Source organism: Sander vitreus, chromosome 4 (genome assembly GCF_031162955.1).
Source record: "Sander vitreus isolate 19-12246 chromosome 4, sanVit1, whole genome shotgun sequence".
NCBI classification, from domain to species: domain Eukaryota; kingdom Metazoa; phylum Chordata; class Actinopteri; order Perciformes; family Percidae; genus Sander; species Sander vitreus.
Genome location: NC_135858.1, coordinates 13,844,237 through 13,855,315, shown reverse-complemented (window position 1 = coordinate 13,855,315; position 11,079 = coordinate 13,844,237).

Here is an 11,079-nt window from a genome sequence, read left to right as displayed (position 1 = left end):
AAAGTCCTGTGTTCCATCCATCACCCCAACCTACCTCCTAATGCAAAATTTGGCGCTCTTATACTTTGTCACCTCACTTCCTTGTTTGTTCTTGCGATACTTACTACAGACACAAGAGGTTGCTGCCGAACAACAAAGCTGCTTGCATAATCGATCTGTACGGTTGTTTTCTGTTAAACGAATAGTGTATTTCCAAATGTCAAATTATTCCTTTAAGTTAGATTACTTTAAGGCCACATAAAACTACAAATGGTTTGGCTGTTTTTATTGATTATATCAAGTTGGGTCTTACTGTTAAAATATTTCATAATGAGGTTCCCAAATATCTGTCCAACTATTTTAATGGCTTCAGAGACAATCACATCCAAGTTCAAGTTCAAGTTCATGTTTTATTGTCATATGCATATTAGTACGTTTTTTAAACAATTTGGAACCACACAAAGAGAGAGTGACAAGTTAAAAATGTCAGTGAAAACAATGCAACAAGAAGCAACTCAACAGATTTTATACTTTTTAGATTCAAGATTTCAGTGGGCAAAAATGTATTTGTATACACGGCTGCAATTAAATGGAATAAACTGCCAGTATCTCAGAAACTCAATGAAGCAGAGAGAAATATTAAGCATGCTATAAAGAAAATAGCAATAGGGACCTTGCACAAAATAACTCAGTTTTGTCCTTTTATGTTATATCTTTTATTGATTAAATGGATATTGTATTTGAATTTGTATGTCGGTCCTGCCAGTCTTCAGTATCACAAAGGAAATAAGCCTGTGGGCTTTATTGTGTAATTGAATTATTGACAGTCTGTATATGTCATGATTGTCAAATAAATCTATCTATTAATTCTGTTCATTTATGTGTTCCTTCTACAATCTGATCTCTTATCTTTGCCTTTAATGTTAAAATTACTAGGCAGTGTAATAAAGAAAATAAACTTTTTCCGGTTACTCCAATGCCAGATTTACAAATAAATCTGGCATCAATACTATGCAGAGCCGCATTCCAATTTTATATGACACTCCACGCTGATGCAGTTCATGTATGGATTTTCATCAGAAGAGACAGGGTTATTGTTCAGGCCTGGTGTCAGTCCTCACAAATCCCAAAGGCTTAATTAGGCAGAGTGTTGAGTGTGGGAGAAGTTTATCAGAGTAAATTATTGAGCTAGAATGATCTGTCTCATATCCACTGTTTAAACAAGTCAAGTAGGCTGACAAGCAGAGATTAACTGTATAGATTAGAGATTATAAGACCAGAAGCAGGCAGATATTAATACTCATTTTTTTCTTTCTGATCCACAGACCTATTAAAATAACGTACATTAGCCCTCAACAGGATTCAGACTGCAGACCACATTGTTTTTCTCTCGTCGTTCAATCCTCTCTTTCGCTCTCTCTCTCTTTCTCTCCCCTGTTGTTTCCATGGAAACTTGCCAGTAGATGGAGATGCTGAGGAACTGGAAGACAGACCAGGACAAGTAGGCCAGTCTGACCATGCATGGTGCTTGGTCCTGTGGGAGAACTGGGGAACCTGCACTGTGAACTATCCAAACTGATCCGACTCTTTGTTTCGTGGTCTGCCTTTTAAACACATCTCAAGCAGAACAATAAATGGATTATACAGGCCTCTATTTCAAATCACTAATGTGTTTAGATGTTGCTTAAATATCTTATCTTTGATCCATCGGTATTCTTATTTGTCCAGTAGTGGTTTGATAAGAAGAAAAAAATGACTGCCTAAGAAGTGCTACTGGTGCACATACTGCACTCTTTTTTTGAATAAGATAATAAGAAATAAAATGTTACATGTTGCATTACATTTGATGAGCTGCCACTGAAACTTTTTCTTCCACACAAACTAAGTGTGTGGATATCAGACTTTCCATTTGCTCCCTCAGCAACTTGTCAACAAGTAGAAGTTCATTGCTACAGCCTGCGCATACAGTATAGGCAAATGCACTGCTACTTCCCTCGCATACAAAGGCAACCACAGACAAGCGAAAGAATACAATTGTGTACAACAAGAACGTTTTAATGTTTTGTGAGTGTGTTCTTGTTCTACTGTAGCTCTGCAGCGGATGAAACATTGCCGCACAAGTCATAAATGTCCAAGACTATAAATTCCCAAATGGCGAAAGAAACAACAAGTCTAGGCTGTAAGCTGACTAAATATGTTTATTTTTAATATAATTCTGCTGAGAAAAAAATGGCAATAAAAACATTGGTAAAGCACTTAAGCACACAGCCACAAGAGAGAATGGTGACAAAAGGATTTCTGGCTGACACATTGTCAGTCTGCATTCACACAGGAGACCTCCATCTCACCAGTGGACTCTATTTCTCTCTGTATGTCCTTGTTCACTACATTCCAATTTCCAACCTGTTATGACAGCATACATATTCCTTTTGGAAAATCTTTAAATTTAATAATGTCATTGCAAAGTTTCATGCAGTAAAGGCTGGTAATCTCCATATCTCCTCAATTTGCTACAATTTGTATAATTAAGTTTTTTATTCCAAAATGATTCATATGTAAGGTTGTTCTTACTTTAGATATCCTACTCAAAGCAAGACATTTTGGGAAATACACTTAATTGAGAAGATTGATATCACTCTCATGTGTGTCTGGTAAATATGAAGCTATCACCAGCAGCCAGTCAGCTTAGATAAAGACTGGAGACAGCTAGCCTGGCTCTGCCCAAGGTAACCAAATCTGTTTACCAACACGTTTGAGGCTCACTAATTAACAATTATATCTTGACACAAAAATATGTCCTAGAGTCCTGCTCCCAGCAAAGAATGAAACCATAGCATGTTGTTTTTACGCTTCGGTTAAATAAACAAAACAAACTATAATAAATAAGATATACTGTATATATGTAGAGGTGCTGGTAGGCATATTGTGTTAACTTTGAACAGAGCCCCCCTTGTTTTTAGTCTTTATGCTAAGCTAAGCAAACTAGCTGCTCGCGCTAGCTTCATATTTGCTGTACAGACATGATAGTGCTAACAATCCTTCATTTAACTCTTGGCAAGAAAGTGAATAAGGGTATCTCCATAATTGTCGAACTATTCATTTAATAAATGCATCAACTTTGTCTAGCAGGCAGAAGAATGGTTGTAAGATTTCATGGCTGAAGATTACATATGATGTAAGATAGCTGTTTGTAGGTAATATACTTAATCGGTGTAATGCGTAAAATACTGTTTACATGTACAAATGACAGATGCCATGAGCAATATTTACACTTTCGATATAATATCCCACCCAGAATGCTGTCTACACAATAACTTCTCATTTTCCTCTCTCCTCCTATGCAGCTATCTCTGTTTCCCTCTTCACCAGATGGCCTTTTTAATTCAAGAGCTTAAAGCCTGCCAACCTCTTACACACTTTTAACCAGACTAAGTGAAGGAATGGGAGGAGTGGATGGGGGGGTGAAAAAAATACAAAAAACATAGCAGATGTGAGAGGGCAGGAAAAAGAAAAGAAAAAGAGTGTGGGCAGCAGTGAAAAGAGGGATAAGGGTGGGGTTTGAGAAAGATGCTATCCAGGCTGATTTTTATATGACACTCATTTGCCCCAGGAGTGGAGTGCAGTATTAATATGGTAATATCCACCCAGGCCTGAATGAGCAGGTTGGAGATTCCCTGTGGAATGACTTGGAGGCTGGCGAAAAGGAAGCAAAGGTAATGGGAGTCACGCTTCCCTAAAATCACATTTCCAGCTGACAAAGAGAATGGTCCTGTGTGGGGGAAGACTTAAAATGGTCTGCTAATGGAAAAGAAGACTCACACACTTAAACACTTATTACTGAGCACAAACAATGCATGATCCTGGAAGCACCTGCGACAAATGAAAGTCTGTGATAGTTTGCAATTTTGATACTTAATTAATTTTCTTGATACATATTAAAGGATAGGGCTGGCGATATTCTGTGTTTTTACTGCATATGCCAAAAAGAGTTTTTTTTCTTAGTGTTATAGAGCGCCATTGTTACAAAACTACTATTTAAACTAAAGTTTTATACCAACTAATATCATCTGGCAACTTGCAATTGTAATAGTCAGAACTGCGCAATGTTTCAAGTTCCTTGGACAAAAATATATTTTTGTTGACACAACATTAAATAACTGTATTGTATAAATGTATTGCTGACAAAAAATAAAAAACCTTTCTTACAGCGATGTTGAAAAATATTTCACAAAACAATAATAAAAGCCAGTCATAAAACCATCAGGTTATTTAAAATAACAAATAAAAACAATTTGGTGTATAAAAACCTGTACAGTGCAGGTAAGAAAAGAAATAAACAATTTTAAAAGAATAAAAGACTTGCTCATTACCATGAACATGCCTATTTTGAGTTGACTCCACATACACTGTCCTGTTGCTGTAAATATTCACAAAAGCAACAAAACATGCATATATTAATTCACGGCTAGAAATGTTCCCATGTGCACAATTTACTCGTGTTTGAGTAATGTTTGTTAAAAAACATACAATCCCAAGCTGTTTTATGGAATTGATTTAAAAGATTTAAAAAATGTCAATAGGAATGAATGGGCTCAGAGCTGAGAGTCACAGACAAGGCAGAGACGTCAGAAACTATACTGGCTCATTGTATTTAGTCTTTTTATGAGCTGTGTTGATACTAAGAAAAATATGGACTACCTCTACCCTTATCCTTTAAAGATATTTTTCATATTGACCACATTTTTGCAAAACTAGGAAATACGCAGAGAGTCCAACTAATGATTAGAGAAAACCACATACACACACACACACACACACACACACACACACACACACACACACACACACACACACACACACACTAGATTATTACATTAGAGAAGCTGGACTTGTCCGTACAACTTTTGCAACCTCTTAAAGTTTTTTTCTTTTCTGTTATGAACCCACCTACCAACAGCAGTTGGATTAACCAATCAGTGTGCTTGGAACGCATGTCTGTATGAGGCGTTTTTGAGATTTAGGAGGTGTTCGCGTGCGCTCCTCTGCGAGCCTCTACAACCTACAGTTACCCAAAACACCCTCACTGTGTAGGTTCACAGAGAAGTATACATGCACAGTGTCCTCGCAGAAGTATAATTTTCAGTTTTAAACAACTGATTTCCTGTCAATCACACACATCCTCACAGCTGTATTTATTGTTTGTAGACACAACTGATAGAGGAATTTCCATTTTACTTTCTTTAATCTGGCTTTCCGTGTTTGTCCTCATATTAGATGCATTTCCACCTATTATCACATTTAGAAGTTTTTCTCTCTCAACCTCTGTGGAATTACTTATTCAAACAGTAGCAAATATGGCTACGTAAAGCACGAAAACTAGATTATCTCTGAACACCACAAGTATTTGAATCCAGTTCAATTAATGTTGCAAGGACGATTGACTGGATTAATGATATCCACTAATGTTACACACCAGCAAAACAATTAAATGTCTCCCAAAAATACAACTGCTTACCTTTTCTGACAAGGTCATTTATACAAGTAGCAATTAAAAAGCGAGGAGGTCCTTAGAGTTTGAATATTGGCAGAGGAAATTTCACTGCATTTGAGAAACCGCAATTAAGAAGACATGGATCAATTTGGTGGCTTGAAGGGTTTACTGTCACACAATCAGTTGAGACAGTCAGTAAATGAAAAACAAACCTCAGAATTCAGTTCCTGACTTTCATACAAACCACCTCATTCATCACAGGTATGCTTCTGTTTACCTGTCCCTCATCCATCTCCTCTCCCTCCACCTGTAAATGGGGAATCCCTTGCACGTGTTCACCGGTCGCTTCTCCTGCCAAGAGTCCCATTCTACTCCCCTCATCAAACATTCATCCTCTCTCTTTATCTCTCAGAGATCATTACTGCCAGGCCTATAAATGGCCGGAACACAGCGATGGATGTATGGTGCGTTTGCTTCAGAGGTTTTTGTTGTATCTTTGCATTATTCATTATCACATCACCACTCTGTTAAAATAAAAGTGTGTGTGGAGGGGGGGGGGGGAATCATTAGAAGTGCTGTTCCAGGACTGACAATAAACATTAGTGAGGGAATTAAAGTTAAAGTTATTGCGATGAGAGCTCATATTTTGTTTTTCTATGTTTTTAAATCACATCATTTATCTAGCTAAAAAAAACAAAATCCAAGAGCAGTAAAGATTCTTTTTAATAGATGCTTTAATTGCTCTTAAAGCAGTTCTTGCCTATGCAAAATGAAAGTTTGATTGCAGATATTTTTGGGGGAATACCACTATGCAAGACCACACAGTTGTATTTCCACCCTGTATGTCAGAGTGTCTTTGTGTATTATTCTGATATTATCTCATTTTTATTCAGCTATCCATTAACACTGGAAATAAATTGGACCCGACATTTAATTGAGAGGCTCTTCCATACAAAAACTATGCATAATATTCTTAAAAGCCCCAGGAAATCCAAAGTGTTTCTTTAAAACATTTAATACGTTTTGTTGTTGTCTTATTTTATTTTAATTTATTTACTTTGTATAGTCTTTTTCTATTTTAGTCGGTGTGCTTTTCTTTGCCCTTAACTCTTTTTACTTGACTCAAAGAGCCTGCACAATAATTCCTATGTGCCTGGACTGTTTGGTGTATGCACAAATGACAAATAAAAATCTTGAATCTTGAATCTTGAATCAGGACTGTGTGGGTGTAGTGTCGTCCGTGTGATCCATTTTTAACAACATAGTCATGTGGCTGAACAGTCTACGTATATCAGCCAACCAACAATACCGACAATTACAAAGAAAGTCATTTAAACCTGAGAAATGCAGTAAAGCCCCACAGCAATAATCACTTGTCACCAGAACCCTTATTAAAAATGAGGAGCTTGAAATGTAATACCTTAACGCAGTGGTTCCCATAGGGGGTCTGGACCACTAAGGGGGTCACGAGATTTATCTAGTGGCTTACAAAAGGACTCCCAATATAGAAATTATGAGAAGAAACTTCTGATACACATCATTATGATTTTACTTATTTATTAATCTTTGCTTCTTTCAGGCCCCTAAAGATTATTAAAATGAAACAAACTTTTCTATTGGGGAAAATCACTCTGATTGAGCTTCTCGCAATTTATAGCCAACCTGTGACAAGGGACTGCACGGAGACTTTGCTTTATCTTGCCATCGCGTTTGATGGTTCAAGACACTTTTAACAGTACTTGAGAAGTAAAGAGAACTTGACTGAACACTGACCTTCTGAATTTTATCAAGCAACTGCCTGGAGAAATCTATTTAGGATAGGGAAACTATAGGATATTTGATAAAATATCCTAAATGAATGGCAAGTTCCTCTGAACAGAGAGTCATTTTAAACATGGACATGTGTTGGACAGAGGTGGAAAGTGGAAACCACACATATGTGGTTAACCTTCTAACACTGTTCCGGTCAAAAATGACTGATTTACACATTCCCTGTACCATAAATATGGCATTTTAATCAGATTGCCTCAAGACCTTATGATATCCTTCACTAAAGGCATTTGAACACGTAACATTCATTGTGACTACTTTCTTTGAATTTTGAGTGATTTATTCAACTTAGTCACACTTCTTTTGTTTACGGTCATAAATGACCGCCATAGGAAATGAATGGGAAAGAATATAATTTTCATCCAGGAGATAAAAGACATCTCCATACACCCACTCCTACAACTTTCCTGTGCTTGTGTACCCATTCACAGGTGCAAAGCTTCCATTTGCAAGGGACACTGCACCATGACTGAAATTTGCCATTTGTGCATGTGAACCACCAATGTTCGCACACACATGCATGCACACACAGACCCACTCACACACACATGTACACCCATTCACACACACACACACACACCCACTCTCACACACAGACACACACACACATACTTCATGTTGTCAGTTCATGTTGTCATGTTGCCACTTGTGCATGTGAACCACCAATTTTTGCACACACATGCATGCACGCACACACAGAAACACACACACCCACACACACACGTTGTAGATGTTAATGTTCTAATAAGGTTCTTTTACAATAAATGTTCTATTAAAAAATACTTTTTGTCATTTTTATTGGCATTTATGTTCAAATAAGAGCAGTTAAAACTGTTAAAACAGTAAATTAAGGGGGGTAGCAACAAACGTGTTTGAAGGTTAATCTACGGATATTAAAATGCTCTGTTCATTGTCCTGAGTAATTTTGATTAACTACTCCTTCGAGTGCCACTAATCCTGTTAGTATTACTGAAGTCAGGATTTATTTTAATAAGAATTGCAAGCAGAAGAAATCAACAACAGTTCATCGTCACAATTGAAATTATTGATGCAGCTGACCCAGGACTTACCTGGGAACCTCTCACACATACACAAAGAATGTGAAATGGTAATAAGTTATTTGAGTCATTTGCAGCAGTTCATTTTAATCAGAGTCATAGCCACATCATTAATTATTTGGGAGCTTCTGCTTTCACTTGAGTAGGCTAAGTCCATGCTATATATTTCTACTTGAGTTGGAATCTAGTGAAGGTATAGTGTTATTCTCAGTTTAATGTGTGATTTCACCATGATTTTATCAGGACTACATCGTCAGTGACTGTTATTGTAAGCGGACTTTGCAGACATATTGAACATGTACTTTATGTTTGATCTGAAATTAAAAACCAATACATCCTTAAAACATACACACTGAAAATATTTCCATTCATTCTGCGAATCTAAAATTAGAGCCAGGATTCTTTTTCTATCGTTTTCTGTCATTTCTTATCTTTCTTTGTCACTTTGCCGTTCTCTTTCACGTAACACACAACTGTGTCCTATTAACACGAGTGCAGATGTACTATCAGCTCACAGAATTCAAATCAGTACATAAATACCTACATTTAGAGTGGTGCAGAGGGACATTCAATATTTCATTTAACAGATGTTATGGACATCAGGTGTACAGTATAGACCAGGCTTAATGTGATATGATACTGGCAGACATCCAACTTCCAACCGATGTACCTCACCTGCATATGTGTGTGTGTGTGTGTGTGTGTGTGTGTGTGTGTGAGAGAGAGAGAGTACACAACCATAAGGAAAAGTAAGATATTAAGCCATCCCTTTTTGATAAGACGGGAGTGATTTATCCAACACATTCACACGATGGAATTTAATTACTGGTAGCTGGTAGCTAATACAACCCACATTCAGCCCCTTAAAACAGCTTGGCATGCTGTAATAACAGACTTGCAATGCCTGTACTAGAAAGATCAGGGCATTCAAGTTAAGCTGCTACAAGTGAACATATCTCAGAAACAGCCTTTCCTGCTTTGGTTTCTCTTTGCAGACAACTAGTCATTTTTGCATTGTTTGTTCCAAACAATTCTCAACATGCGGCTACACAGCTCTGGTCGTCCAGCACCCAATGTAATTAACAGGGTTCCCAGCGCCCTAATGTTACACTGGCAGTGGGTCCCCTTCGCATTAAGTCAAAAGTAACAGGTGAGGCAGACTGCAGTCAGGACTGAGGTGCAGAGGGAGCACAGGTCAGACAGCGTCATCTCCTTCTGTTCCTTTTTTTGTTTGCTTCTGGATTCATATGATGGCAGTGGAGCATGTTCTTCTTCAGTCAGCCATGACCTGAATAATTTACTGTAATCAACATCTTCAGCTATGAGTGCTGGGCTCACACATCATTTCAGTTTCTCAGTCGTATAGGAGGAGGATTCCTTAATTTTATTATGTAAAAAAAAACTCATATACAAATGGTCATTTAAACACTTTCTTTATGTATGAATCTGTGTTGGATGAACTGATTGCACTGCACTGAGGGGGTTTCTATTGTATTTTATCTGCTGAACATGCAGCACATATGCCCCAGGGATTGGAGGAAGCATCCACATTTTGCTTCCCTTAATGACTTTGTCCAGCATTCGCCAGAATTGCGCCTTTGGGTATTCATTAATATTACCAGTATGTTTAGAAATGTATTTTTAAACCCTTGATGATCGAAGAATTACACAGAATCACCCATCTATAGGAAGATATGCTAATTTGATGTTAATCTGCACTAGTGTGGTTCTATAAATTTGGATTATTTTATTCCGAGATGGAAAAAGACAATAATGATATATTATATATCTGAGCATCCTCAAACTATTAAGACATGACTCTGAAAATAGAAACCAAACGAAAAGATGAACCGTGTTCGTGAAGATCATTTTCTTCTCACCAGCACCCTGTGGCACACAAACTAATTCTCAAGTTTTTGACTTTCAAATCGACTTTCTCGGTAATGTTTCGCACTTTTTATCATACAAAGCGATCAGAGATATGGCGGTTGTTGTGTGCTGCAGCGCCTGTTTAGTAGTTTGTTAGCAGCCTGCACATGTGGAGGGTTGTGCAACGAGTAGACATGGCTGTAGTCAGAGACGCAGTGGTAAACAAAAATGATGTAAAAATGTGCGCATTATATGGTAAACAATCGCATATAGTGTCAATAAAATAATGCCAGAAAATACGCACTGATTTATTCCTCCATTCCCTTCGTCTTTAGATTACATTATTATACTTTAAGGATGTGAACTACAAAGATAAAAGGTGAGGTCAACTCCTCAACAAATTCAAAAATGAATACACCTGATTTCATTCTCTACAAACCTCAAAGCTCGTAGAAGTTCACAAAAAAAGCACCTTCAGGCATCCAATGCACAGATCAGTCAAGACAAATAGGCTACACACGCACATCTCTTACCTGTGCAGGGTTCCTCAGTTTCCAGCGCTGCCGTGCGATGAATGGATCGTGCAAACCCAATGCATATCCTTTGCAGTACTGTTGAGGGATTGTTTAAGCCAAAGTGGCGTGGATGTGCACGACAGTGGAGCTGGATGCACGAATGAATGAATGAATGAATGACTAAAGGAGGAGAGTGTGCCGCTGCCTGAAGTTTGAACCGGGTGCAGCTGAGCTGCGTGCCAGGAGCTGTCCTTGGTGCTGGAAGAAGAAAAAAAAACCACAACGACGAGTGCGCCCGGGTAGCCTACCCCGAGGTCTGATCCTGCTGATAGCGGTT